The sequence below is a fragment of the Onychomys torridus genome, chromosome 3 (genome assembly GCF_903995425.1).
Source record: "Onychomys torridus chromosome 3, mOncTor1.1, whole genome shotgun sequence".
NCBI lineage: Eukaryota > Metazoa > Chordata > Mammalia > Rodentia > Cricetidae > Onychomys > Onychomys torridus.
The window spans coordinates 87,662,889-87,689,587 of NC_050445.1; the positions used below are offsets into that span (position 1 = coordinate 87,662,889).

Sequence of the window (26,699 nt, forward strand, 5' to 3'; positions counted from 1 at the left end):
ATCAGTCTGAAGTAACCAAGGCTCAGTTGCCGAATCAGACATCATGCTCATGAGAACAAGGGCTCTTAGCTTTGTCAAGGAGCAAGAGAGAATAGAATGGTTTATATTAGATCCATTTCAAGTCTGTGTGGAGGTCAGTATAGTTGGAGCCAGGGGCTACATGGTCCAGCTCAGCTCCACACAAAGGCAGGAGTACCAAGGTCCCTGCACCTTGGTGCTCTGTAACTGCTAGATTATCATCTACATCCCTCTGCCAGAAGATGGCTCATGACTACTTCCTTGTTCAGCTTAGGAGAAGAGAGGAGTCAGGAGGGGTGTGGGAGCAGGTGGAAGGGGTTTCCTTTCAAAGGGAATCACTCAGAGGCTGCACAGGTTACTTTCCCTCATGTTAAATGGAGCCTCGTGACATAGCATGACACAAGGAAGTCTGGGAAATGTGGTCCCTATGTCAGAGCCATAGGCCAAGATAAAAGGTGAAGGGTGGGGCCACTCCTCAAGGAGTGGGAATGGGTATTCACAGACAAAACATTTTGTGATGCATTTTCACATCGAATCCCACGGGAAGGAGCAATCTGGGATTCTTGGTTAAGAAGATGTGAGTACAACTGCGCTAGGACCACACAGAAGGGGGGAGGGGCCGCCCGCCTGGTACAGTGTGCATTCTCGCTCACAACAAAATGGAGGAACAGGACTAGGGAGAAAAACAAAAACACAAGAGACCATGCCCAGAACCCCGGCGTTTATGAGGTGGAGGAAGAGGACGAGGAGGAACCCAAGGCCATCTTAAGCTATATTGTGAGTCTGAGTCTAACCTGGGCTACCTGAGATCCTATCTCTCAAAACCAAACAAGCAAACAAAACTTCCTGCTGATCATGCCACACATGCAGTGTTTACCCTTCCTGTTCTGGTTCAGACTAGGCTCACACCTTGTCTGAATTTCCCTTCTTGCAGCACAGTGGATGGCTAGGCCTTGGGCTTTGAGATAGAGAAGAGGGAGCTTGAGGGTGTGCCAACATATCCACTCTAGTTCCTTGCTCTAGACCCAGATCCCATAATGATGTGTCTTGATGGTCCAAGAGATGGGTAGATCTGTATGAAAAGCATCCCAGACAGCAACTCACAGCAGGGCCTGGACAGGCATTCACCTGTGAGCGATTCTGAGTCCAGCAAGGGACCAAATTAAGCTCTCAAAAGTCTTTCAAATATCTGCAAAATCACAGTACAGCAACTGTTCTCAACCTTCCTGATGCTGTGATCCTTTAATCTAATTCCTTGTGCTGTGGTGACCCCAATCATAAAATTATTTTCGTTGCTACCTCATAACTGTAATATTGCTACTGTTACAAATCGTAATGTAAACATCTTAGGTCTTAGGCGACCCCTGTGAATGGGTCACTCGATACCTCAGGGGGTTGAGTTGCAACCCACAGGTCGAGATCTACTGCAGTAGAGCTCCTGTGAGTAGTGGCTCCCAGCCTGCCACTGTCACATGGTCTGTAATTCTTAGATCCACCACAGTAAGAACTGCTGGTGCTGTCCCCATACTCTTCGCCTCTGTTTCCTAGCATTTCCCCGCCAAGAACTTTCTCTTGTTGCTAGAGTCATACTTAGCCAAACTCGGGACACAGGTTCAGGACCAAGAATGGAAGCTCCACCTCCCAGAAGTCATCCTCAGTAGCAGACCCTGCTGTGGCTGACTCAGCTGCCCCGGCGGTCAGTTGGGCAAGCTGACGTGCATGCTCTCTGCTCCTGCCCAGCTTCCTTGGTGGAATTTACTTGTAGGTAACCCGAAGTGTGAATGCAGCGGTTGGGGGGCTACCTTCATTCCGTCTCATCTAACTTCACTAGTGGTGTTTCTGGTCTCCCAAATAAATGGCTTGAGATCACTTTCAGTGCTTCTGAACCCAAATAAGACATCACAGTCAAGAGAAGAACTTACTGGTGGACGCACGCACACATGCACGCACATGCACACACACACACACACACGCACATGCTGGCTATGGAGTTAGATTAATCCAGATTTCACTACCAGATGAGTAGAACTGAAAACACCACTAGACATTTGGCGCCTAATTTTTTAGCCCACAGAATGGAGCCATTTCTACACATCCTGTGGGGCTGGAAAGTTGTAAGTGAAATGATCTCTCACGTCTTTAGCACTGTTCCTACAACATAGCCATCAAACAGACTTGGCCTGCTTCCTGTCTCATCTCCATTTTCCAGATAAGGAAAACTGAGGCTCAAGAAGCTTTCCCCGCCTGTATGTGTCTAAGTAAGGTAGCTTGGATTCCAGCACAGGTAGTCTACTCACTAACTTCTGGTTGGCCTCACATATTTCCCTCGGGGTCCACGTCTCCTAGGCTGATGCACAGAGTCAGCATAGACCTCACTCCCATGTCCCCTTCACACTGTGCTCTGTACTCCACACGTCTGGTTTCCAGTGCTCAGAAAGTGCCACATTTAGGTACCATTCACACCTATGCTATTTCCAACCCCCCCCCCCATCCCCCCCCCCCCCCCCCCCGTGAGGGCATGGATCTTACTCTCCCTCACTCAACTAGGACACACATTTCTAATTTGGGGCCAGAGATGTCCACACATTCATCTCCAATGAAGACACAATGTCACTTAAAATAGAGGAACCTCCAGCAGAAGGGTGACAGGTGGCCTGGGCAGAACAAATGTCTATGATGTGTTTTACCCAGGAACACAGATGACGAATCCGCTTCTTCATGTTGGAGGGGATGCTGAGACCCTCTCAGGGATTGCCTTAATCCAGGATATCACTGTGATAAAATGTCATGACAAGAAGCAACTTGGGGAGGAAAGGGTCCATTTCACTTTGCAGTTTGCAATTCTGTCTTTGAGGGAAGATGGGGCTAGAACCTAGAGGCAGGGCCTGGAATAAAAGCCAGAGAGGAGTGACTCTTACTGGTTTGCTCTTCAGAGCTTGAAGAGAGCTCTCCTGCTCTCCTGCATGCCCTCAGGGCTGGTTCACCTGTGACATCAACAATAGGGTCAGAGCTGCTAGTGTGCTGCCCAGGCTGGGTATAGGCCCCGTTCTCCTGTGACTTCCGGGCCAGCTCTCATGCCTGCCACAGGTAGCAAGGGGCGGAGCGGTGTGGGGGGGGCATCTTTACTTCACCCATTCTCCAGCATGGCAGAGGAGGGGGAGTGAGGTGGGGTAGCTCTGTTGCTCTCACAGCCCCAGGGCTGGCTCACCTGCATCCCCGACCATGGTGGCAGCTCCAGTATGCTGTCCAGGTGGGGGCTCTCTCCTGTGCTGCAGCAGGTGAGGGTCAGGGCTAGCTCCTCCATTCTTGTGACCCCAGGGTTGATTTATTTATTTAATATGTATGAACAGTATGGATGTTTTGGCTGCAGATGTGCCTGGGCAGTGTCTGGGGAGGCCAAAAAGCTGTGTTGGATCCCCTGGGGCTGGTTGCAAGAACAGTACACTCTAAACCACCGGTCCATCTCCTCAGTACTCTTTACATCTACTCTCTTACATTTTTGTGTTTATGGGAGACACCCTTTTCCCTCAAGAACTTCTCCTTTGTTTTTCCAGCTTGGCTACCTGATTTTGTTGTTTGTTTGGTTTTTGGTTTTTTTGTTTTGTTTTGTTTTGTTTTTTGTTTTTGTTTTTTTGGTTTGTTTGTTTGTTTTGGTACAAAAGATGTAGCTTTTAGGCTTTTCTGCTTGTGTTTGTTATTTGAAATAAGGTCTCATCCAGGAGCCCAGGCTGGCTTGGAACTATGTAGCCTAGGCTGGCCTGGAACTGTGTAGCCCAGGCTGGCCTCAAAGCCATGACAGTGCTCCTGCCTAAGTCTCAAAAGTGTGGGGTTATAAGCTCCAGCCACCATACCCAACTTCTTTTTCAGCTTTTGACATGGCTTTCTCACTAAGCTCAATGTCTTCAGCTTTTGATTCCAAGAGGATACCTGAAGATGCCACTGCTGGGTTGTTAACTGGGATTCTCTAAAGACTGTTGCATCTCAGAGAGCAAGGAGACCCGGCGAGAGAGAGCACAAGGCACCCAGGAGGTGACCTTTTGGCTGTCAAGTTTGCAGTCCCCTAGCCACATGATTTATAGCGCCATGAGATAATGACAATAGTGGCATCAAAGATTGCTGGCCACAGATCGCTGAAACAGACTGACACACCCTGAGCAACTACTCAAACAAGCCACAGTCTGTGAGCATGCATTTTGGAATATGCCCTGTGCTGGGTTGCCCAAGCCTTCAACATTGATGATGAAAATACCATCACCAATGTACAATAAAGCAAAGTGCTGTAAAACTGAGCATGCCTGTCTGTGTCGGTCAGTCAAGAAACACAAAATAACAAATCAGGTAATGATGGACAGCATGCCTGAAGATGAGCCTGGAGGTTTTAACAGAACTGAAAATTTTCTTTTGTCTGGAGTCATGGACATAAAGGAACAAAGCTCCATGGTGTCACATTTTGTGACACAGCATCACTTAATCAACGCTAAGACAGAATGCCATGATGTAATGACAGAATACCATGATGTAATGCCCTCATGTAATACTCTCACCACAGAAAGGGTTGTGATGCTGTGAAATACTGGGATATGATCCTGCATCCTTGTGTGTGTGGTGATTCTGAGATAACCAATCACAGTAATTCCAAGGTAGTCCTTATACCTATGTGCAATGCCTAAGATTGGATCATGACAACACCTGTTACTGTCTCAGGTGTTTACTATATTGTATGTTTACTATTATTTTTTGTTGTTGCTTGGTTTTGATTCCTTTTTTAAAAAATTGTCTGTTACTTTGAGACAGATGTAGCCCAAGCTGGCCTACAACTCACTATGTGCTTGAGAATAACTTTGGACTCCTTTGGATCCTCCTGCCTCCACCCCCCAAGTGCAATGATCACAGGTGTGCACTATTTTTTATAGGACATATCAAAGAGACCCAAGTCTCCCTGGGGCAGTAGGAGAGGAGGTAAGCACTATCAGGAACTGTTAAACACAGTTAAAGAGTTGTTAATGCTAATGGTAGGCCTTTTCTTTAAGTATCCTGAATCCCACTTAAATTTATTTTTCATTTAATGAGTTAAGAGATTGGAGATGTTGGGGAATTTGATTTTTCTGACAGTTGTTAGGGCAGACTATCTTGAATCAAGCAGTCTGGCTGCTTTGAATACTGACTGCATGGATACCTTGAGGAAGCTACATTTTTTTTTTTAAGATTTATTTATTTATTATATACACAGCATGTATGAGTGCAGGCCAGAAGAGGGCACCAGATCTCATTACAGATGGTTGTGAGCCACCATGTGGGTGCTGGGAATTGAACTCAGGACCTCTGTAAGAGCAGTGGGTGTTCTTATCCACTGAGCCATCTCTCCAGCCCCGCAAGGAAGGGAAGCTACATTTTAACTACAGCTACTTGCTGCCAAAACACAATTCTGGCTTCAGAAGGTTTTGTCCCAGCCTGAATGTCTCCAACAGCTACACCAGTCTTTTCTTTTTTAAATCACTACAAGACTCAATGGATGCTATTAGCCATTTTCATCCATGCCAATGAGAATGGACTTCCCTGAAGGCTCGGGGAAGCCCCATGACTTGTGGGAGCATCTTTTCCACAGCCCTCTGCCAACTGCATAAGCAGGCTGTTCATCTCACCTCTGTGTGGAGTCCACCAGGACTTAACCTCTGGGGTTGAGCTCAGTCACACAGTTAGAACCAATAAAAGGCTTTTCCGAATGGCCCTTTCTTTGCCTGCTTCTGATTTCTGTTGCAAACAGAGAAGGCTGAGGTGGTAAACACTGAGAAGAAGAAGCAGCAGCAAGTCCAGTAACAGCACAGAGGCAGTTCTAGCAAGAGGGGACAGAGACACGGGGGCAGAGGCAGCAGAGGGGACAAAGGATGTGGACACGCAGAGAAGGCTATGAAGACCCAAAGATAGGACACTGCAAATTCTGGTTACTAGTGGAGTTCCAGGGAGTGGTCCAGCCCTAAGAACTGCGACCCCAGCTACTTGGTAAGAAGCAAGGATGTGGCACCTTAGGCCTAGGAGTGTCATAATTGGAGCTGTGACACTAAGTGCTGCTGCAAGCTGAGAATTTCACATGCTGGCACTCAATGGCAGAGTAATACACCTCACCTAAATTTCCGGCCTCTACCATCTGGAGCCACAAGCCAACACTGACACTGGGCCTCTAACACACACACACACACACACACACACACACACACACACACACACACTTGCTCTTGCATTGAGTATATACAACACATACATGTCACACACATAGAAAATAAAAATAAATAAACAGAGAAGCAAAGTTTACTGTGAGGGGCAGGGAGAGAGGCCAGTTGCTAAAATGCTTGCTGTTCAAGCTCAGGGCCCTGAACTCCATCTCCAGAACCTGCATATAAAGCCAATGTGGTGGCCTCAACTTTCCTGGGGCTGGGAAAAGGCAGAGATAGGAGGTCCCTGAGCCTCACTGCCTGGCTAATCTAGCCCCATGCCAGTGGGAGGCCCTGTCTATAAAAAAGAAAGGAAGAAAGAAAGAAAGAAAGAAAGAAAGAAAGAAAGAAAGAAAGAAAGAAAGAAAGAAAAGGAAAGGTGAATGTCACCAGAAATTATGCTCTGGTCTCCATGTGCACACAAACACATGTATACACACACCTACACACATGCACACAAACACATGTACACACACACCTACACACATGCACACAAACAATTGTGCACATGCACCTCCATATACGCACACTTACACAAAGGTTTACTGTGCAATAGTCTCGTTCATCTCATGTTTAATGAACCCACTGATTAAGAGGCTGCTCTAACTGGCCTGTATAGTTGAGGTGTATGTAATCACACTCTGAGGTATATGCAGGACAAAATCCAGCCCATGCCTCCTCTCTCAGATCTCTTCTCCACCATGAATTGAAGTGTGAGAATAAATCTGTCAACTCCCAAGGCCACGGAGTGAGGTAAGACCTGTCAACTTGACACAAGTTAGAGTCACTTGGAAGAACAAACCTCAGTTGAGAAAATGGCCCCAGCAAATAGGCCTTTGGCAAGAATTAGTTATTGATGAGGGAGGAGCCAGCCTACCCATCTACCCATGGGTAGGTAGTTCTGGGGGAGGTGTAAGAAAGCAGGCTGAGAAAAATCATGAGGAGCAAACCAGTAAGCCATTTTTCCATGGCCTCTGTGTCAGCTCCTACCTCCAGATTTCTGCTCTAACTTTCCTCAGTGATGGAATATGCTATAGAACTGTGATAAAGCTGAAATAAACCTTTCCCTCCCCAAGTTGATTTTGGTCCATAGTGTTTTATCACAGCAGACACCCTAACTAGGACTCACAGGTTCTGAGGGAAACTCAGATTCTCATGCTTACTAGGCAGGTACCTGCTGACTAAGCCATCTCTCCTGCCTCTGCACCCATATTTGATTCTCTGGCTCTCTAGCTCTGCAAAGACAGAGTTGAGAAGTAACTACAACTTTGGCCATATGGATCTCACCCTTTGGAAAAAAAAAAAGTGTTTCTCAATTCCTGCATTAAAGAGTCACCAAGCAGTCTTCTGATTGCAGGGTTCTCAAATATGTCACTTAATCATAACATAGGAAATTCTAAAATCCTTCCCAAAGCCCTAGGATCCAAAGCTAAATGCACAAGTTAAGACTTTCAGAAACTGCAACTGTGCAGAAGATGTCTAGGAACCCAGAAATCAGCAGAACTCCATCTGTGCAGAAAGACGCCAAAAATGCCGCATCAAAGATGCACAGATCTAATCCCAGCCCCTCACCTGAACCGAATGCTTTCAAAGCAAAAGGACAATCAGGAGTACTCAAAGGGCAGAGAAGAGAGACTCCGGTTCAAGTTAAAACCCGGCAAGAGGTGCTGTGCAGTTAGGGACCCAGCTTCAGGCTCAAATCCTAGCTCTGTCTGCTCCACCTCCATCTTATCCCTGGTGAAAGGGGAGGAGCAGCACTGCTCATTTCCCAGGGTGTTGGACCACTTAGCTGAGATCCTAAGCATGAATTTCTAAATGAGCTGCCAGCCATTTGCTAACTAGTCTATGTAACTAGTGCTGGGAAGCAAAATCTCTTAATCTGTTTATATATTTGTTGACAGAGTCTCAAGAATTTCAGTCTGGCCTCAGACTCACTGTGTGTTGTGTGACAAAATGTTTCCTAGGGAGATTCAACATACACATCTACTAACCCTAGACAGGGAACCCATGACAAATCAAAGTACAGATACCACCGAAGTCCAACTTGGTAAACCAGTGAGTTTTGGGGGACTTATCTCTTTGTGGGTATTTTGATCACACTGTGACACTCCAGAATGTCAATAAATTTTACCTGGAATCAGGGAGCAGAGTCAATAACTAGCTGACTGGAATTAGACATAGCAAAGCCAGCAATTTGGGTAGAGAAGACACATAGGAACAAAGAGCCAGGAGGCATTCTGAGGAAGTTGGACATACAGTACAGAGCTGGGGTAGCTGAGCCACCATGGCAGAATGCAGATAAATAGGGACAGGTCAATTTGAGTTATAAGAGCTAGTTGAGGGAAAAGCCCAAGCTAAAGCCAAGCTTTCATAATTAATAATAGTCTTGGTGTCATTATTTGTGGGATGGCAGTCCCAATGAGAAAGTACTACTGCAGATGGCATCCAGTGTGGAGGCTCAAATATCCAGACATAGGGCCTGAGAAAGCTAAGCAAAGTTCTGAAAAAGAAGCTGGACGTGGCTTCTTGGTCCCACAGTCTCTCAGGTAGGCCAGGGCTGGCAGCATATGGAGGCGTGGCTTCCAGCTGTTGCCTGCGGGCATAAAACTGGGCTCCTGCAGATCGGAGTGGGGCAGAGTCAGCCGCCCATGTCACCCTGCAGCCCCTGTCACTTGGCAGCAACAGCTCAGCTCAGGTTTGGCTCATGTGGTGAGAGAACACTGCAGATGAGCAGGAAAGCAAGGTCCAGACAGAGAACTATCTCTAAAAAGGTGCAATATGCTTTAAAAGGTGCTTAGGTGCCAAAGAAAGAAAAGAAAATGGGTATAGGCAGTCATAGAAAAAATGGTTTAAAAATAATAAAGTATTTAAATAAAGATTAAAGTAAATTAAAAGAGGAACTTAAGATAGGAAATACAGAGGGCATCTGGGTCCTGCATGGTGCTTTTTTAACTATGAATTTTTTTAAATGCTAATAAACAAAACATGGCAGCTGCTGAGAGATATTGGATTGTGGAAAAAACTAGTGAATTAAACCAGCCTATATAGTTTAAGGATGTCTAAACTTTAGGGTGGAAATCAGAAAATACGTTGTGTTGGGGAAGAGATTATGGTTTTGTTTCCACAGGAAACAGAAAGCTATGTATTCCTTCAAAATTAATGAAGATTAGATTTGACCAGAGGAGACCTCCTGAAAATCATATCTATAGACATGAAGGAAGAAACCAAGAAAAACTACAAGACAGGTAATATATATGCTGATCCCTCTACTATGGGAACAGTTCTGAGACTCGATGAGACATAAATCTTGTTGGCTAAGAGTCCTTGTGACTTATTATTATGGCATGGATAGAGGGTTGACAGTCCACCAAGACTTATAAAGTTAACAGACGCCTTTTACCTGCTCAAACATAGAACAAAAATCATCTTTAGCTGACTTGTGCACATTGCACATTCTATAATCGTATTAATGCATATATATATATATATCTTTAAAAGTCTGTATGTTTTCATTTTAAAAAAAGACCAGACACCAATGAAGACAAGTAGCCCAGATGATTAAGCCTCTCAGAATGCCTCTGTTTCAGTTTCCCCCAAAATTCTGCATCTAGAACAACTTCAAAGCTGCTAGTTGAGATAATCCAGCCTCATAGACTACTCCAGCCAGGACTTCAGATAAGCTTTACACTTTCCTATCACATAGAGACTAAACAAAAACAATACAGCTACGTCCCCCAGGACTTGACCATTATCTCAATTTTCTGAAGGTCCCCTAAAGATGCCATTGCCCCCATACAACAATAAATAATTTTAAGAACATTATACCCACATTCGCAACAGGTGGAGGTGGGTACTTTTCAGTGGTTTGATAGGTTATGGATGTTTGTCATCTTCATTTGGGGGGGGGGGGCTTGGTTGCAAATTGTCACTGGTCATGGTAAGGGAGGAAACTAAGCAATGGAGGTTAGATTCAAGGATCTCTTTCTAAAAAGAAAAAAAGGGGCTATAAGAATGATAGAATAAAAGGATATATTATTGAATCTACTTTAAACTAAAAAGAAGCTACTAGTCTCAAATATTTTACATTAGTAAGGATTTTTGTATGATGCAAATTTAAGGTTATTTTTGTTATACTGGCTGTATATTTCTATTCTTGTTTAAGTTATTGTACCTATGCAGCTCATTTAACAACATAATGTAAATTTTTAGTCCTTAAAAGTTATTATTATAAACTATTTGGAATAATTTAGAAATGTAGGTTAGTAATTAATCATCTATAATAATCAAATTTATAGTAGTGTTAGGTATGTTTTCAAGGGTAAACAGAATATTTTAAATAGGTGGTCTTCAAACACTTCAGAGACCTACAGAATATGGCATTTAAGATGTTCTAATAACATAAGATTTTTCATGGCAGCGAGTCACTTCTGTTCCTGGTAGCATCAATTTACTTTTTTAAAAAAAAAAAAAAGGATAATGGGCATTGAAAAACCTTCATATGGAGTTTGCTTTCATTGTGGCAAAGATAGTCATTGGAAAAGAAACTTTCCTTGCCTCAACTGCTGACTGTATGTTATCCAAATTGAATAAGCAGGACACAAAAGAAGGTGACTGCTAAACTTTACCAAGACAAAATAGGACAATCCTTTAATATTCCTGTTTCACAGAAAAGTCTGTCAGATATTCCAGATCTGTAGGTCAAAGATGGATACCCCAAACTTGCAGAGGAACTTTGGGTGACTGTCCAGGCAGACAGCTGTTTCTGTCATTTCCTTAGTTTTGGAAGTTGCTGGCTGTGCACTTCCTGTTTACTAAGGTAATTATATTCTTCTTGGATCTTTGATGGGGTTGAAGATTCAGTAGTTACAGTTTTCTTTGTTACCAAATTCAAAAAAGAAACTTATATAAGAGATGTAAAGTTTATAAGGTTGAGAAACATAAAAGTTTAAGTTGTTTATCTAGGAAGACATTTTTCAGTCTAAAAAGGTATTTTAGGATGATAATACAAGTTATGATACAAAATGACTTGGTATAAAACTTTGGACTCACCAAGATAGAATAGATAATGAAGTAATTTCTCTGAATTTGCCAAATACAAATGGACTGGCCATTGTGAATGTAATTTTTATCTGATAATTTTTCTTATTCTATATAGTTTTACTATGTTAGAGCTGAAACATTTCCTTTTTATTTTTTTAGACAAAAAAGGGGGGAATGTTGTGGGATGTTTTGATCACATTATGACACTCCAGACTGTCAATAAAGTTTATCTTGAATCAGGAGTCAGAGCCAGTGACTAGCTGACCAGAATTAGCCATAGAGAAGCCATAAATTTGCATAGAGAAGGCACACAAGAAGAAAAGAGCAGGGAGCTGTGAGATGCAAGCGAGACTCTGAAGAAGTCAGGCACATAGTACAGAGCAGAGGTAACCCAGCCAAGTGGCAGAATGTAGATTAATAGAGACAGATTAATTTGAGTTATAAGAGCTAGTTGAGGAAAAGCCTAAGCTAAGGTCAAGGTTTCATAATAAATAATAAGTCTCTGTGTTATTATTTGTGGACTGGCAGTTCTGACAAGAAATGGATGAGATCTACATGAGCAAACTGGGGCTGGGGAGGGGACGGTAATGGAGGGCAAGAGTCGGGGGAATGAGAGCTTAGGGGAGCAGAAAGTTCAAGCTGGAACAGGAACAGAGTGGGAGAACAAGGAAAGAGATACCATGATAAATGAAGGCACCATGGGAATAGGAAGAAGCAGAATGCTAGAGGTTCCCAGGCATCCACAAAGATGACTCCACCATAGACTACTGGCAATGGTCAAGAGGGTGCCTGAGCTAACCTACTCTGGTGATCAGATGGCTGAATACCCTAACTGTCATCATAGAACCCTCATCCAGTGACTAATGGAAGCGGATGCAGAGATCCATGGCTGGGTCCCAGGCGGAGCTCTAGGAGTCCAATGAATGAGAGAGAGGAGGGATTCTATGAGCAAGAGATATTGAGACCATGTTTGGAAAAAGAGACAACTAGCCAAACTAGTGGAAACACATGAACTGTGGACCAATAGCTGAGGTCCCCATGGTACTGGACTAGGCCCTCTAGATAAGCAAGACAGTTGTTTAGCTTGAACTGTTTAGGGGGCCCCCAGGAAGTGGGATTGAGGCCTGTCCCTAGTGCATGAGCCGGCTGTTTGGAGCCTAGTGCCTATGGTAAGATACTTTGCACAGCCTTGATGCAGGGAGGAGGGGACCTACCTAAACTGAATATACCAGGCTCTGCTGACTCCCCATGGGAGACCTTGCCTTGAAGGAGATAGGAATGGGGATTGGGTTGTGGGGAAGGCTGGGGGTGGGAGGATGGAGGACAGTGGAATCTGTGGTTAGATTGTAAAATGAATAGAAAATCTCTTAATTTAAAAAAAAAAGGAAAAAGAAGAAAGTATTTCTATAGTTACTTACAGGAATATGGGTCAGGGCTTCCTTATAGGAACAGAAATGATTTAAAGACAGCTGTGTCATGAAAGTCTGCCTCAGCATGGGTGACAGCTCACAAAAGCTGAGAATTCAGAGCACACTGAAAGACTGTGGGCAGCTCAAAAGGTTGGAGAGCGTCCTCTTCAGGTGCTTCAGTTGGTCTAAATCTCTTTGAGGCAGCTTGGCTGGTTTCTGCTTCTTCCAGACAGATGTCTTCTTCAAAGCTTGGATTGCCTGAGTCTTCTTTGCAGTTGGACTCCCCTTCCCCTGATCAGAACTCTGAGATTTTATTGCTTACTCTGGAAGGAGTCTAGAGAAACTGGTCAGTTTCAGGAACTTCCGAAGCTATCTTGAATTGTTTAACTTAGGAACTTCCCTGCAGGATATAATATTCCAATCTTGGAGGAAATAGTCACACAACACTTAGATAGGCAAACTTGCAAAGAAGAGCAAGACCAAACCAGCTGCCTGGAAGAAGCAGAAACCAGCCAAGCTGCCTGGAAGAGGTTAAGAGCAGAGTCACTTGGAAAGGACACTGTCCAAACTATTGAGCTGCCTGCAGCCTGTGCGCTGTGCTCCAGGCCCCCAGTTTCATGAGCTGTCACCCATCTGGGGTGGACTTTGGGGGTACAGCTGTCTCTGAGTCACTTCTGCTCCTGTAAGTTATCCCTCATCCATATTCCTGTAAGTCATCCCAATAAAACTCACTGGTGCACAACATTGGACTTCGGTGGTACTCATACTTTGGTCTGTCATGGGATCCCTATCTGGAGTGAACAAATGTGTGTGTTGCATCTCCCCAGGAAAAGTTTTGTCACATAACACTGGGTAGCAGCGAATGGCTTTGAATGCCTGATCTTCCTATTTGTCTTGCAGGTGATGAGATTACAGGCCCACACCACCACTCTTAATTTTATGTGTTGCTGGAAAATCCAACCCAGCACCTTGTGCATGCTGAGCACTCTACACACTGAGCTACATACGTCACCTGCCTCTAATTTACTTATCTTTGAGGCAAGGTACCAGATGTAGTAGAGGCTGGCCTGGAACTCCCATTGACCCACTTGCCTCTGCCTCCTGAATGAACAATAGGTGTGTGCACTGCCACATGTGGCTCCAAGTCGTTGGCTAGTTTTGAAGAGGCATTCAGCCCCATACCATCCAGCGGGATGACAGCAAAGAACCATGGGTGATCTTTATCATGATAAAGCTAAGTACAGGGAAAATGTAGTCACATTAACATTGTCCAGTTGGGAAAACAATCCAACCAAACAAGCATGTGCTATTAGAGACAGCTCAAGCAAAAGATAATGTGACTACAAAGAGGTGAGTCTTAATCACCTGGGAAAGAACATCCTAGGTGAAATGTATTGTTGATTCCTGGACATCAGTAATAGAAATGAAACTGCACACAGGGCAGAAAAAAAATGCGCTGTGCAGTCTGAAGGAAGTTAAACTTGTACTTCTCTTAGACTGTATAGCAAAAGCATCAATCAAGGCTCATGTGTGCTTTCTGACAAACTGTCACTTTTAAACTATCACTTATCATGACTATATTTGCAGCTTTTCTCTGAGATTTACACAGAGTATTTTTCTGTGTGAGTTTGCAAGGAAGACGAAGCTGAAGAGTACAGTGAGATGCACTCATGATTAGAACTGTCTCCAGCAGCCAAATCATTCAAAACAAAAACAGTGCCTTACTCTTTTTCTGAGTCACCCTTGGCCTCCAGAAAACTGGAGCCCAACCCTTTCAGATGGGGAAGGGATGGCAAGACTGTGGCCATGGAGGTAGATTTAAAACAACATGCGTTTTTTTTTCCCTTGCTCTTCGAAATACAAATTAAATTACTTTAACACAGTTAGAGCAAATAACTGTGGTATGTGCTCAATTTAAGTCTTACAGCCTCACTGGGACAAAGTTCTGTGTTCCCAGTCGGGGACACATGGCTTTCATTAGTTTATCAGGACCCTGGTTTTTACTTCACACATTTAAATGGAGCCAATTGGAGCATGTGTGATGGCCTCAGATGCCCCCTATGTCTTCTGATGTATTCAGAAGCTACACTCCCCTGTTTTGAAATGTATCTAAATACAGAGAGGCTATTTGATACAACCAGTTACAGCAAATGCCGTTTTGACCTGGACAGCAAGTGATTTTACTGAAATAGTCACACTATAGAAACTTGCCCTTTAAAGGAATATTTATCTGGGAACTTTAAAAAAAAATGTTAAAGTTGCAAAAGTTTGGTGCTATAAAAAATGGTGTGCATATTCCTGATTCAGACTTACAGGCTGTGGGAGTCACCACCCGTTGGACAAACTCAGAAAGCTAGTTATGACACCTCCTCTCACCTTGCTGCCATGGTGGGATAGGAACTTTGCCTTACTGATTTTCCCAACAGCTTTTTCCTATTTCTTGTGTTGCTGAGACTAGAACCCAGGGCTTTGAGCACACTAAGCAAGTGCGTTCCTATCAGACTGTATCCTCTGCCTTGATTCTCTAACTGCTGCCAATCCTAGACCACAGCTCACCTCTTTTCTCCCCAGCTCTCCCCCATCTAGCAGGATTCTGCTCCAGCACTGAACTTGGATAAAGCAGGACCAGAGCTAGCTGTTTCAACTCTGTGCCGGTGGGTGCCTGGCATTCTGGTCACATATGGCCCCTTCTGCTCCCTTGCAATGACTGAATTGATGGGCTGGGCTCAGTCAGGTGCAACCAGGAAAAGCTGAAAACAGTTCCTGGCCCCATCTATTGTTTGCTCCCCCACAGACGCTGTTGGCTGTTGGAAGCACCAGCTGGAAGATGGATGCTGGTATTTCCAGAAAGGCCTTTTGATTCAGGAGGGCTGTGATGGGGCCGCATGCTGTGGCAGAGGCATAATTATTTCCAATAACTGTCTAGGCTGCTTGGTGAGTTTCAAAGCCAGGGGCCTCCTTACTGCAGCCAAATATTTAGGGCTGATCTGGGAGGGTTGTATATTTACTGCCCATGTCAAATTGCATGGCTGAAAACTCTACTCTGCTAAAGGGTTATTCAGCAAGACAGAAAGGGATATTTGTCCTTGTTCCTTACAGATGTTGTATTAGCAGTAGTACTTGTGGCCCTTTACACACCCCTACTGCCAGACCACACAGTGGAGGAGAAAGTACTCGACACATTGTAGGTCTGTTGTGAGCTTTCTCTGGAGAGATAGCCAGGCTCCTGCACCATGAATGCTGGAACAACAAAAAGGGGGAGTCTTTTGGAGCAAAGTGGCAGCATTTACCCACCCTTAAACCTGTTACTCACTAGCTATGTGATCATGAACAAGTCCTGGAGCTTTGCAGGCCTGATGTCCACCTCTGTAAAGTGTAGGTAACTTTGGGACTGGTGGGGATGAAGGAAACATTGTGTGGGAGCATTTAACAGACTCAGGGCACCTGTAGAGGTTGCATGGCTGCTGCTGACATCACCAGGTGGGAGGCTCACTCTGTAGAGAGGAACGTTACTGTAAGCCAGTGTTCCAGACAGATGATGCTGAAACCCCTCCTCTGACCATTGTTGACCCCCGCCCAGACTGGGATCAGGGCCTTAAACACACTAGGCAAGCCTTCCAGCTCAGAGCTACACCCCATTGTCAATGTGCTATAGGTTCCAAACACCAGCAAGATCAGGCAGTATTTTATCATTTGAACCTGACAGTAGTTGGATACAGCAGGAGCTCTGATCACCTCCATCTTACAGAGGAGGAAACTGAGGCGTGAAGGGTGAGCCACTTGTTCAAAACACATGTTTAGTAAACAACAGAGTTAGATTTGGGAGCTGGTTGTAGTACGCCAGAAGGTCACGTGACACAAGAACCACCTTTGCTGACAGTGGCTCCACTTCTCTAGACAACACTAGTGCAGCCTTGGCTCTGGTTCCTCAATAAACACTGGGTGACTCAAGTCCAGTCCTAATCTCAGAATGGGCTTTCTTGGCCATAGACGGAGTGGAGAGCAAGGAGTCCATGGTTTGAATATGGCTTAGGTGTGTCTCATAATGGTTCATGTGCTGGCAGTATTGCTTGAAGTCTGGCAGTTCTGAGAAATGGAAAAACTATTAAGACATGGGGCCTAAAGGAAATTAGGTCCTGGAGTCAAGGTGCTTGGAAGGCCTCAAGGAGTATGTTCTTGCAAGAATGAGTTTCTATTAAAAAAAAAAAAAAAAAAAAAAAAAAGATGGATTTTTCCCTTCATAGTTTCTTATCTGGCCTTGTGACTTCTTTTTTACATATACTCTCTTCACACACGCACAAGCATTTGCTGTCCGCACTGAGGCCGTCATCATAAGCATAAGCCCACACAATGCTCTTACCACTAGAATTCTGAGCTGAGTCAACTTTTCCTTATATAATATGCAGCCTCAGGTATTTTGCTATAGTAACAGAAAACAGGCTAAAATGAGGGTAAGAACTACAAGGAATGAACAATTCAAGGCCGTAGCTGAGTGATTCTCAGTGTAGCTGAACATGAGTTGATACTGCCACCATTTGTTCTGTTATTTATGGAGTCGTTACAGTTATATCATCAGGAGTTTGGTCCTTCCGTTCTGGTGAACACATCGTGTTTAAAACTAAAAAAATGTTTCACATACAAAAAAAGAAAAAAGAGTGCAAATATGTAGCCTAATCATTATCTTGAAATGAACACCCAAATAGCATCACCCTCTCGCCTCAAACACCTTCCTTCCATCTCAGTTGCTTTTCTGTTGCTTATCAAATACTCCTGACAAACAACAGCTTAAGGGAGAAAGGGCCTTCTTCCTGGCTCATGGGTCACACAGAGTTCATCACAACAAAGAAACAGAGAACAAGGCTAGTGCACAGCCCAGGCTCTCCTTTTCTTCAGCCCAGGGCCCTTTCAATGAAATGGTGCTACCTACATCCAGGGTGGGTCTTCCCACCTCAATTAATCTAATTAAGGAAATCCCTCAGAGAAAGGCCATTAGCCAACCTAATCCCTTACCTACCGAGAACTCCTCTCCAGGTGATTCCAGATCCTTCCAAGCTGACAACTGAAAACAACCACCACATTTTTCCTGTCCTTCCAATGTCGCTCATCAGAGGGTTACCCAACCACATCCACATGCCACAGCATCGGGCCTGGGCAGTTCTTTGGTGTAGGGTGTCCAGTGTATTGTAGACTTTTCTGAGAACCCTGTCCTATACCCACTAGATTCCACTGGCATTGTTCCCAATGGTGATAACCAACAAATTTCTTGGGCATTGACAAATGTCCCTTGTGGGGGTGGTGGAGGAAAACTATATCCCTGGTACAGAACTCCTACAGCATTTTGATAATGATGTCTTTGGTTTCCTTTCTCCTTGGTCATGTGACCATACATCCTTTAGCATAATAATTTAGCTCTTCCTGGTCGAAGGAATACTTTATCAAATAATTTAAACTATTACACAAACTCTAATCATAGCCCTCCAAAATAGCCTCCTAGGTGGGGTGACCATGCAATTTACTATCCATACTGGAGGCACAGATATTAATCAGGACTGACCCAAGGCAAATCAGCATGATCAACCTACTTCTAAGGACCCTCTGCTGTGAGTGAGCATTATCCTTACAGCCAGGCACAATTAGGGCTCTCTTCCCACTGGCTAATTGTATAGGAAGTGACAGGAGACAATTAAAAGCAGTGCATTCCCCAAGGACAAAGTAACACAGACCCAAACACATAGCTCAGGGCTAAAGAGCTGCACAATGGAGCATTCGGTTGTCCCTGGTCGTTAAAGGGGTGCGCTCTAAAATAATCTCCTCCAAGACCAACTTAAGTAACTTACATCACATTAGAATAAAAAACTGATTTAAAATAAATGCCTCCCAAGATCTGCCCATGCATGTAGAAACAAGCATGGTCATCCCTGATAAGAGGGGCTTGGGTGTGTTGTGGATATTTAATTGATGTATTTACTTTCTTCCCTCGAGTCCCATTGAAAGCAGCATGCTTCTTATCAATTTCAGTTGCTCTACATTTTGATCTCATAAGCCCCTATATTGACCATGTCCAGAGGCAGAGTGGGGTTTCCTTTATACACATGAAAAACCATATTGATAACCTATTTGTGGGAATACAGCTTAGCTCGACTTCCATTATGCAGGACATCAAAGGAAACAGGAATCAGTTGTCTTCATTAGGCCCTTTGTGCTTTGCTGAAACACCCGCCCCAGACTGTGTACAATTCTCTTCCCCAGCAACTGTATTCATGTGACAGGTCACATGGTCTGCATAGTTCTCTACTCCAGAAGTCATTTTTCACAGGATCTTCCTCCAGAGAAGTCAACCAGACTGATTTTTTTTTTTTTCTGGAAACCTTACAAAGAAAGCTTGCAGTTTGTTAGACTAAAAGTTCAGTGCCAAGTGACCCCTTCTGTTGAGCCTACAGCTAGAGGGTTTATGGTGGAAAGAGACAACACAGTAAGGTGGGAAGACTGAGAGATTCAGTAGCCACCTCTCTCTGGTACTGACCCAGGTCCTAGAAACACTACACCAATCCCTTCCTAAGCTGACTCCCCTATGACCAAAGCCCTTTGCTTCTCCATATGGCCACACTTGGAACCAGGCTTCCAGCCCATGAAGCTTTGAAGGACATAATCAAACCATATCCATCTAAACCAGCAATAGCTATACTATCCAGTCTTCTTATCATACAAAAAGGAACCCAGTACACACACAGAAAAGCAGGGCTTGTAAAAACTGAGAAGAAACCAGATCTTCAAGTTGTTTTTTCATCTCTAAGCAAAGTGCTCCCCGACCTGTTAATGACACAAACCGCTACACAGGAAAAGACAGAGTGCCTTTGTGATGTCTATAAAGTATCCCAAATCCACTTACAGCTGTATTTCCCACTTAGCAAAAACAATACTAGTAGATACACACTCTCTGCAGCAATGCATTTCAGACTTTGACAATAATTCACAGTGAAATGGCATGGTATGCTGCAGCTTCAAATATAGACATCACCCCACCCCCTAAATCCAACTCAAAGTTCCATAAAGCCACAGAACTCTTACCAACTTCTCATGGAGCCAGTCTCTTGTCTCATCATATAGTCTTTTAATATTGTGACCAGTAAATAGAGTTTATGACCTTCATTTTGAAAAACACTGTCCTGTGAGATAAGGTTCAGAAATTGAGTTCATAAGGAAGAACTTGGTTTTGTCTTTTTTTTAATGACATTATAATTTCAGGAAGGCAGTTTACAAAAGAAAATAAGTTTGGCCCTCAAATTATCAAGATGTTTTTTTATCAAGCATCTAGTAACATGAAAATACCATCTTAAGACATTTTTCTGATAGCCTAGGACCCATGTTAAATAGAAGAGAAGGTGAAGGAAAGCCTAAGGATTTAGAAATGAATTCACTACCAAGCAAAAGATCACCTAAGACAAAATAAAACTGTTAGTGGGAGCAAGAGAAGAAGAGAGGAAAGGGGAGGTGGAGGAAGAGAAAGCCATCATTCCTAGTGTAAGCTCCAAGCCTTTACTTATGTGTGCAAAGATGTGCAATTCTGAAAATCATTGCAGACTCGATATGACAATCAGATATTTTTAACTGCCTTCCCTGCACCCTGTTTGTATTGTCAACCAAATTTTCCTTTCTCTTTCCGCAAAAGCATTGCAAAGCCTTAATTAAATCTGTGCCACCAAATGGTCACTGGGGAGTCCCAAGTTTTGCTAGAAACAGAGACTAGAACTGATAAATTCTTCTGAGACCAGGCAGCTCTTCCCTACACCCTGCCCCACACTCTGGACTGGCTGTGAAGTTAGCTCCGCCCCACACTTTCCTAGACTCCTTAGGCTCAAGTGTAATTCTATATGTGCTACAAGAGGACCCTTAATTTTTCTGTAGCTAACATGGAAACTTGTGAACTTGCAGACACTTGCATGCCTTGAAGCCTGACCTTTTGAGAACTTGGTGAATGATGAAAATTAAACCTCATTGTGAGTATGTTATAGGTAGACTTCTTCATTTTCCACCATTGACTTATCCAAATACTTTCCACCCACACTACCAAATATAAGCAAATAAAGCATTTGTTTAACGCATGCACAATGTCCCAAAGAAATGGCAAATCTTCTCTATTCCAAGAAGCCCCGAGTTTTTCTTGACCTCCTCTGAGAAATATATGTACCACTCCAAGACATGTGCCCACATATTCCTGCTGTTGTTTACAGAATAACCTGCTAGCTATTTTGCAATATTGAACTTGGGAACAAAAATACACGGAACTCTTGATTCTCCACCAACTCTTAAATATCAACTTAAATTTATGAGAAAGAAAAGGCAAGGTGACTATTGTTGATTTGTTTGTTTGTTCTTCATGATCATTAACCGAACATGACTGGGGTCCCTTCTAGTGACCCTGCTCTGCTAAGGAAGCCTAACATGAAATTAGATGAGTTGCTAGTAAGCATTAATGGCATGGTCCTTAACATTCCTCTAGGGTTTGCCTTACTATTGGACTATTCATGAAGCCTACAAACTGCCTGCCAGGCTGCCTGACACAGCTCTCCCCAGTTCTTTTCAGCACGCTGAGCTGCGTGTGACAGATCAAAGGGCGGCTAGAGAGGGTTAAGTAAGGCGAAGAGGTTTTTCTTCCCTTCCAGACACTGGCTTTGGAAGTTCCTCAGATCCACCTCCTTTGGGACAAGAATCAGCATGTCAGGGATTGCCCTGTAATCTTTAACACATCCCCTAAGTTGGCTGGTGCATTTCTGGGGCAAGCTCGGGCTAACCCTGAAGAATCATGCAGCTTTCCTGAGACTGTGGCTGTCAGCACCCTGGCGTCTTCCTTCCCCAAGGGGCCACCCTGCAGTCGCGGCCCTCTGGGTACCAGCAAACACATCAAGTCAGCCCGCAAAGTTCAGAGGAGTTGGCCCTGGTATGTTTACAAGTCCTAGCAGATCTCAGGAATGTTCGGGATAATTATTACCGCACCCAGAAGCGCCCAGCCCAACCCTCTCACATCTGGAAGGAAGGAAGCGGCCACACAAAGGAGAGCTAGAGACCTCCTCCTGCCACTGAATTCTCAGACCCGGGGAAGACTGGAGTCCAGCTCTACCCCTTTGTAAATGGCACCCAGCTCTAATCAGGAGCATCTTTAAGAGCACCACGCATAGGGAGACTTTGGCCTCTAGTCCAAACTAAATAGCACTTCTCAAATTAGGGCGAAATATGTTTTCTCAGGATAAAAATGAAAAGTGAGATACTCCAGAAAATTGACAGGGAGCGGTTCACAGGCACACAGCACCACCAATACAGGCACGCCTAGGATGTGACACGCCTATTTACAAAGGGCAGCCAAGCCAAACCCTAGATGCCCTCGGCTAACGCCAGGGACCCCTCTGCTTCTTCCACTGCCTTTGGAGGGCATCTCCGGGCAACGGGATCTGGGATTCAACGGTTCTTCTCCATACCTCCCACCAAAGCAAAAAGCTCATGGTCCCAGGCGGCGCTTTCGCAAACCTCACTAGCATCAAAGCCTTGAACCCGCCAAACTTCCTGTCACCACACCACTAGAGCCACCAAAGCGCGGCGCCAAGTGCCTAGAAACTCCAGTCCAGGCTGCACCAGCCCCGGAGCCTTGGGGCGGGGCTTCCTGTGGCAGGAGTAGGGGACCTTCTCTGAGGGTCCCCAATCTGCGCGTCGCGCCGGGGGGCGCACTCTGCCGCCCCGAGGTGAACCTCGGCCCCCTCCTCCAGTGACAGTGCGGTCCGACATCCCCGGGACAGTTACCCACCTACCTGCTCAGCCGCCTCCTCCCTCTGACGCGCGGGGCTGTCGCCTGGCTACTTTATTGTCTGCGCTGCGCACCGCGCGGGACCCGGGGAACCCGCTCCACGCCAGTCCCGCAACTCCTCGGCGCGCGGCGCCTTCCCCCGCGGCGGTTGTCTTCCTCTCGGTCCTCCTCCTCTCCGCCCAGGCTTGGGCTCAGCGTCGGAGACACGCAGTGCAACTCTGCGGCAGCTAGCCTGGCAGCCAGAGCCTGCAGCATCCCCCGGCCCGGAGTCCTCACCAGGATCCCCACACTCCGCGGAGGAGCCCCGAGCCGCCTTCCGAGTGTCCCCGCGTCCCTCGGTCCAGCCTCTGGCCGCTGTCAGCCGGGGCTCTCCACCGCTCTGTCTGCGCTGCCCCCGCCCGTCGCCCGTCGCCTCTCCGGGGGCCGGGGCGGCCCTGCCAATGAGGCTCGGCGGATGCGCTGTTCCGGCCCAGTCATTGTATCGGGAGGAGGAGGGGGAGCGGAGCAGGGAGGGGGCGCTCGGCCCCGCGGTTGCAGCTTGCCCGGCCGCCTGCGCGCGCACAGGCAGCGGGCACCCAGAGCAAGCCCGTCTTGAGGTGCAGTGAAGAGGAGGGAGAGCTCGCCTCTCTGCACAGCCCTGACTTGGAAAAGCTGTGTGACTCTCGATTGCACTTCCCGGATTTAGGCACCCCCAGGACCTTAGAATAAAGGGAGACGGTAGGAAATGCAAGGTGTCCCTAAGGACTTCCGTGGGGCTGGAAAAATCACTAGACTAAGACTCCTGCAATCTGATGGCTCTACATGAAAGAAGAAAGGGGGAAGGGTGTCTGATACTGTCCCACACTAGACATTTGTGACATGACATTTATTCACTCTAAGTCAGGGGTACCGCGTTGCGCTTTATTTGGAGGCTCAGAGAGATTCCCTCCAAACAGCTAATAGTGACAGAGCAGAGGTCGCAATCCCATCTGATGCTGAGCTTAATGCAGTCGTTGGGAGAAGAAAGGGAGAAGACCATTCATGAAACACCCATTACTAAGGTATTTTCTCTGTTTTATACAATTGAATCGGCAGGTAGAACGCCAAAGTTGGAAAGGCTGGGCTGGATGAAAGCGTGTCTCAAAGCTCCTTAAATGCAACCCTCCCACGCGCACTTCATTGCTGTTAATTCATTTTTCAAAGTAAATCCATTACAAAACTAATTATCTTCAACTACACAATTATATAGCGTTTTGTTGAACAGTCCACTTGTGAATATTTAATTTAATGTTTCTGCAATTCTGGGGTTTGACCCTCCTCTCTCTTTCTTGGCTTCTTTCTTCTGTTCCTGCTTTTCCTCTCCTCTCTTTCTTCTCAACAGATCACAGTCCTCCACAGAGTTTAAGGGCGAGAGGACCTTGGTTTTCCTGGCCCTGAAGTAGTACAGTTGCTGATGGGAAGGGGTGCAAGCAGAGAGAAAGTAAGATCTGAAATGACAGACAGTTGAGGTGACATGACATGTGATAGATATCATGCGTGCCTGGTGTAAGTTCTAATTAAATTTTCTTCTAGTGCTGAATGGACTGTTTGCTTTCGATTAAATAGAAAATACTGAATGTGCAGCTAACATTTGTTGAGTGGTAATTACTTATCCATCCTCTCAGACCTGAGCTGTGTAAGCAGATCACTTGGCACCATCTCACTCCCTACCATCCCCCACCCCCATTCCCTACCACCCACCCCTGGGAAGAGAAGGAAGCCCCCTGCAACCAGGTCCACACCTGATGTTTTCAGCTTCTAACACATAGTGGGAGCACATTCAGTGTCAAGTGAGTTTATGGACCTCTATTTTTGGACTTCTACTGAGGAAGGACGAAAGGTCTAGAGGTCAGCTGACCAGCCTGAGAACAAGCCCCTGGGAGGAGGTGGTACCCATCTGTAAATCTGGCAAACCAGTCCACAAATGCCTGTCCAATGGGTACACCCGTGTGAAAATACACCCCCCCCCCCAAGCGAATGTTTTGAGCCTTTGCTTTCTCCTAGGTGGATATTTTGCAAATCAGGAACCTTTTAGATGTTGGGACCTAGATGGTGAAAACAGGTTGCTAGAGGTGGTGGGCCTTTGAAGGTAGCAGCCTGGATTAGTTCCCCAGTTCTCTGCTTTCTGGCCTATGGTGGGGTGATGCAATCCATGAATGTGGCTATGCCTTGACCCAAGGCTTCCCCACCATGACAGAACGGGCTGTCTGAAATGGTGAGCTGAGCTCATCTTTGCTCTCTTACGTTGTTTCTGCCACGGGTTTGGTCAGAGTGAGGAAAAGTAACAGTATGCATACCCAGAGTAAAGGAAATCAAGGGGTTCTGTTAAGGGGTCTTGATATAAAGAAGCATCTCTTTCATTTTGACTAGTCTGTTCTCTAGGAGATGCTGTCATAAAAACGTGGGAGGAAACTCAAGAGGAACAAAATCCTTAAAGGATGTATGGTATTTGTTTTCAAATATACAAACAATAAAATATGCAAGTGTCTACTTTAAATAGGGATTGTCAGATAATCGAAATGGGACAACCTGTAGATAATAAAAATAATATTTGTGTTTCAAAACAAAATAATTAACACCTCTTGTAGTTTTCATATAATCAGTAAATACATAACTCCATGTTGGGCAGTATTGAAAAACATTGCAATAAGTCAATTAAAAGAATTTTTTTCTTCAGAAATTTCTTGTCTTCATTTCCAGCCCTACATTAGTTTTCACAGCATAAAGGAGTGTTTTGGTATGTGTAACATGAAATTTAGCTACTGGGTTAATAAGGTCATATACTATAAATACCCAATTAGAACATTTTAAAAGTATTCATTTATTTGGATTAATGATAGATACATGCTCATTGGTAGTTTTTTTTTTTTAATTTATATGTATTGGCATTTTGTTTGTATGTGTATCTATTTACCATTTTTGTGCATAGTGCTCACAGAGGCCACAAGAGGGTATTAACTCCCCTGGAAGTGGAGTTACAGACAGTTGTGAGCTGCCATGTGGGTGCTGGGAATTGAACAGAAGTCCTCTGGAAGAGCAGCCAGTGCTCAGCCTCTGAGCATCTCTCCAGCCACTCATTTAGAGATAGTATTGACTTGAATACAACAGAGTATGTATAATAGAAATGGAAAAGTATGCACAAGTCCATTGCTCCAGATAAGAACCTTTAACCTATACACTTCAGACTTTAAAAATATATGCACAAACACATATATAAACCAAATATTTTATTGATGGGCTGTGTCTTATTCACCCACACCAATTAAGCTTCTTTGATTTTCTTTTTTGTTTGCTTTATGTAAAAATTGAAAGGCAAGGTTACAAGAAAGTCATACCATCCCTGCAGCAAGATTTTAATTTTAGCAAGTTTGCAGTTTCCAAAGATTTCCTGCTGATCACTCAAATTTGGGATAAAAGAACATATAATAACGCTCTCACGTTTTCTAGCTAAAGGTTTGCAAGTGAGCAAGTGTCCATTTATGTGTAACGAGGATAACCACACTTGGGTTCCTTGAATAGATGGGAGGTCACTGAATCATGTAACCTAGGAAGCATTCATTCCTATGGTCCCCATTCTAGACAAGGAGACAGAGGAAGAGGCAGAACCAGGAGGGAGATGTGATGTGCTCAGATTAGTCAGCTATTAATTCAGCTTTGGTTGGCTCCTAGGTCTCTGTGACTCAGCATGGTGTCCCCACTTAGGCACCACGCCTGCGAACCCCACCATTTGGGGTACTTCTGTTATTAGTGTAATGGCCTAAGCAACTCTCCACTGGCTTGGGGGTTCTCAAGAGAACTTAAAAAATAAAATATTGGGTCGGTCTTGGTAGTAAAGCTATAATCCTGCCCCTGAAGAAATATCGTTCAAGACCAGCCTGAGCTACAATGTAAAATTCTGTCTCAAAATTAAGATAGAACCATAGTGACATTGGACACATCAGAAACTGTTCTTGGAGCTACTCTGGTTCAGAGCCAGTGGCTGTGTTTTCTTTCTAAAACAATCCTTAGATAGCAGCAAATGCTAAGGAGGCTCATGGCCTTCCAAAGATATATTCCAGGCCACTTTGTCCCTTCTTTAAAAGCATCATGACATCATACATTTCTATATGAGTTCTACGAAGACTCTCCATCCCAAAGACACAAAATGTGCATTGTAACTGACAAAGGGTAACCCTTTCTTTGCTACTTCTATGGAAGGTGTTTACTGTC

The 26,699-nt window shown here is 44.7% G+C and overlaps 1 protein-coding gene across 1 annotated transcript in view; it reads right to left on the reverse strand.

Annotated features, from left to right (window-relative positions):
* Frmd4b (FERM domain containing 4B) overlaps positions 1-22,933 on the reverse strand; it is a 334,105-nt gene extending 311,172 nt beyond the window's left edge. Inside the window, exon 1 of the mRNA XM_036181353.1 lies at positions 22,477-22,933. The gene's annotated coding sequence lies outside the window, so the exon portion shown is untranslated. The remainder of the gene's footprint in view (positions 1-22,476) is intronic.
* Between the last annotated feature and the right edge of the window lie 3,766 nt (positions 22,934-26,699).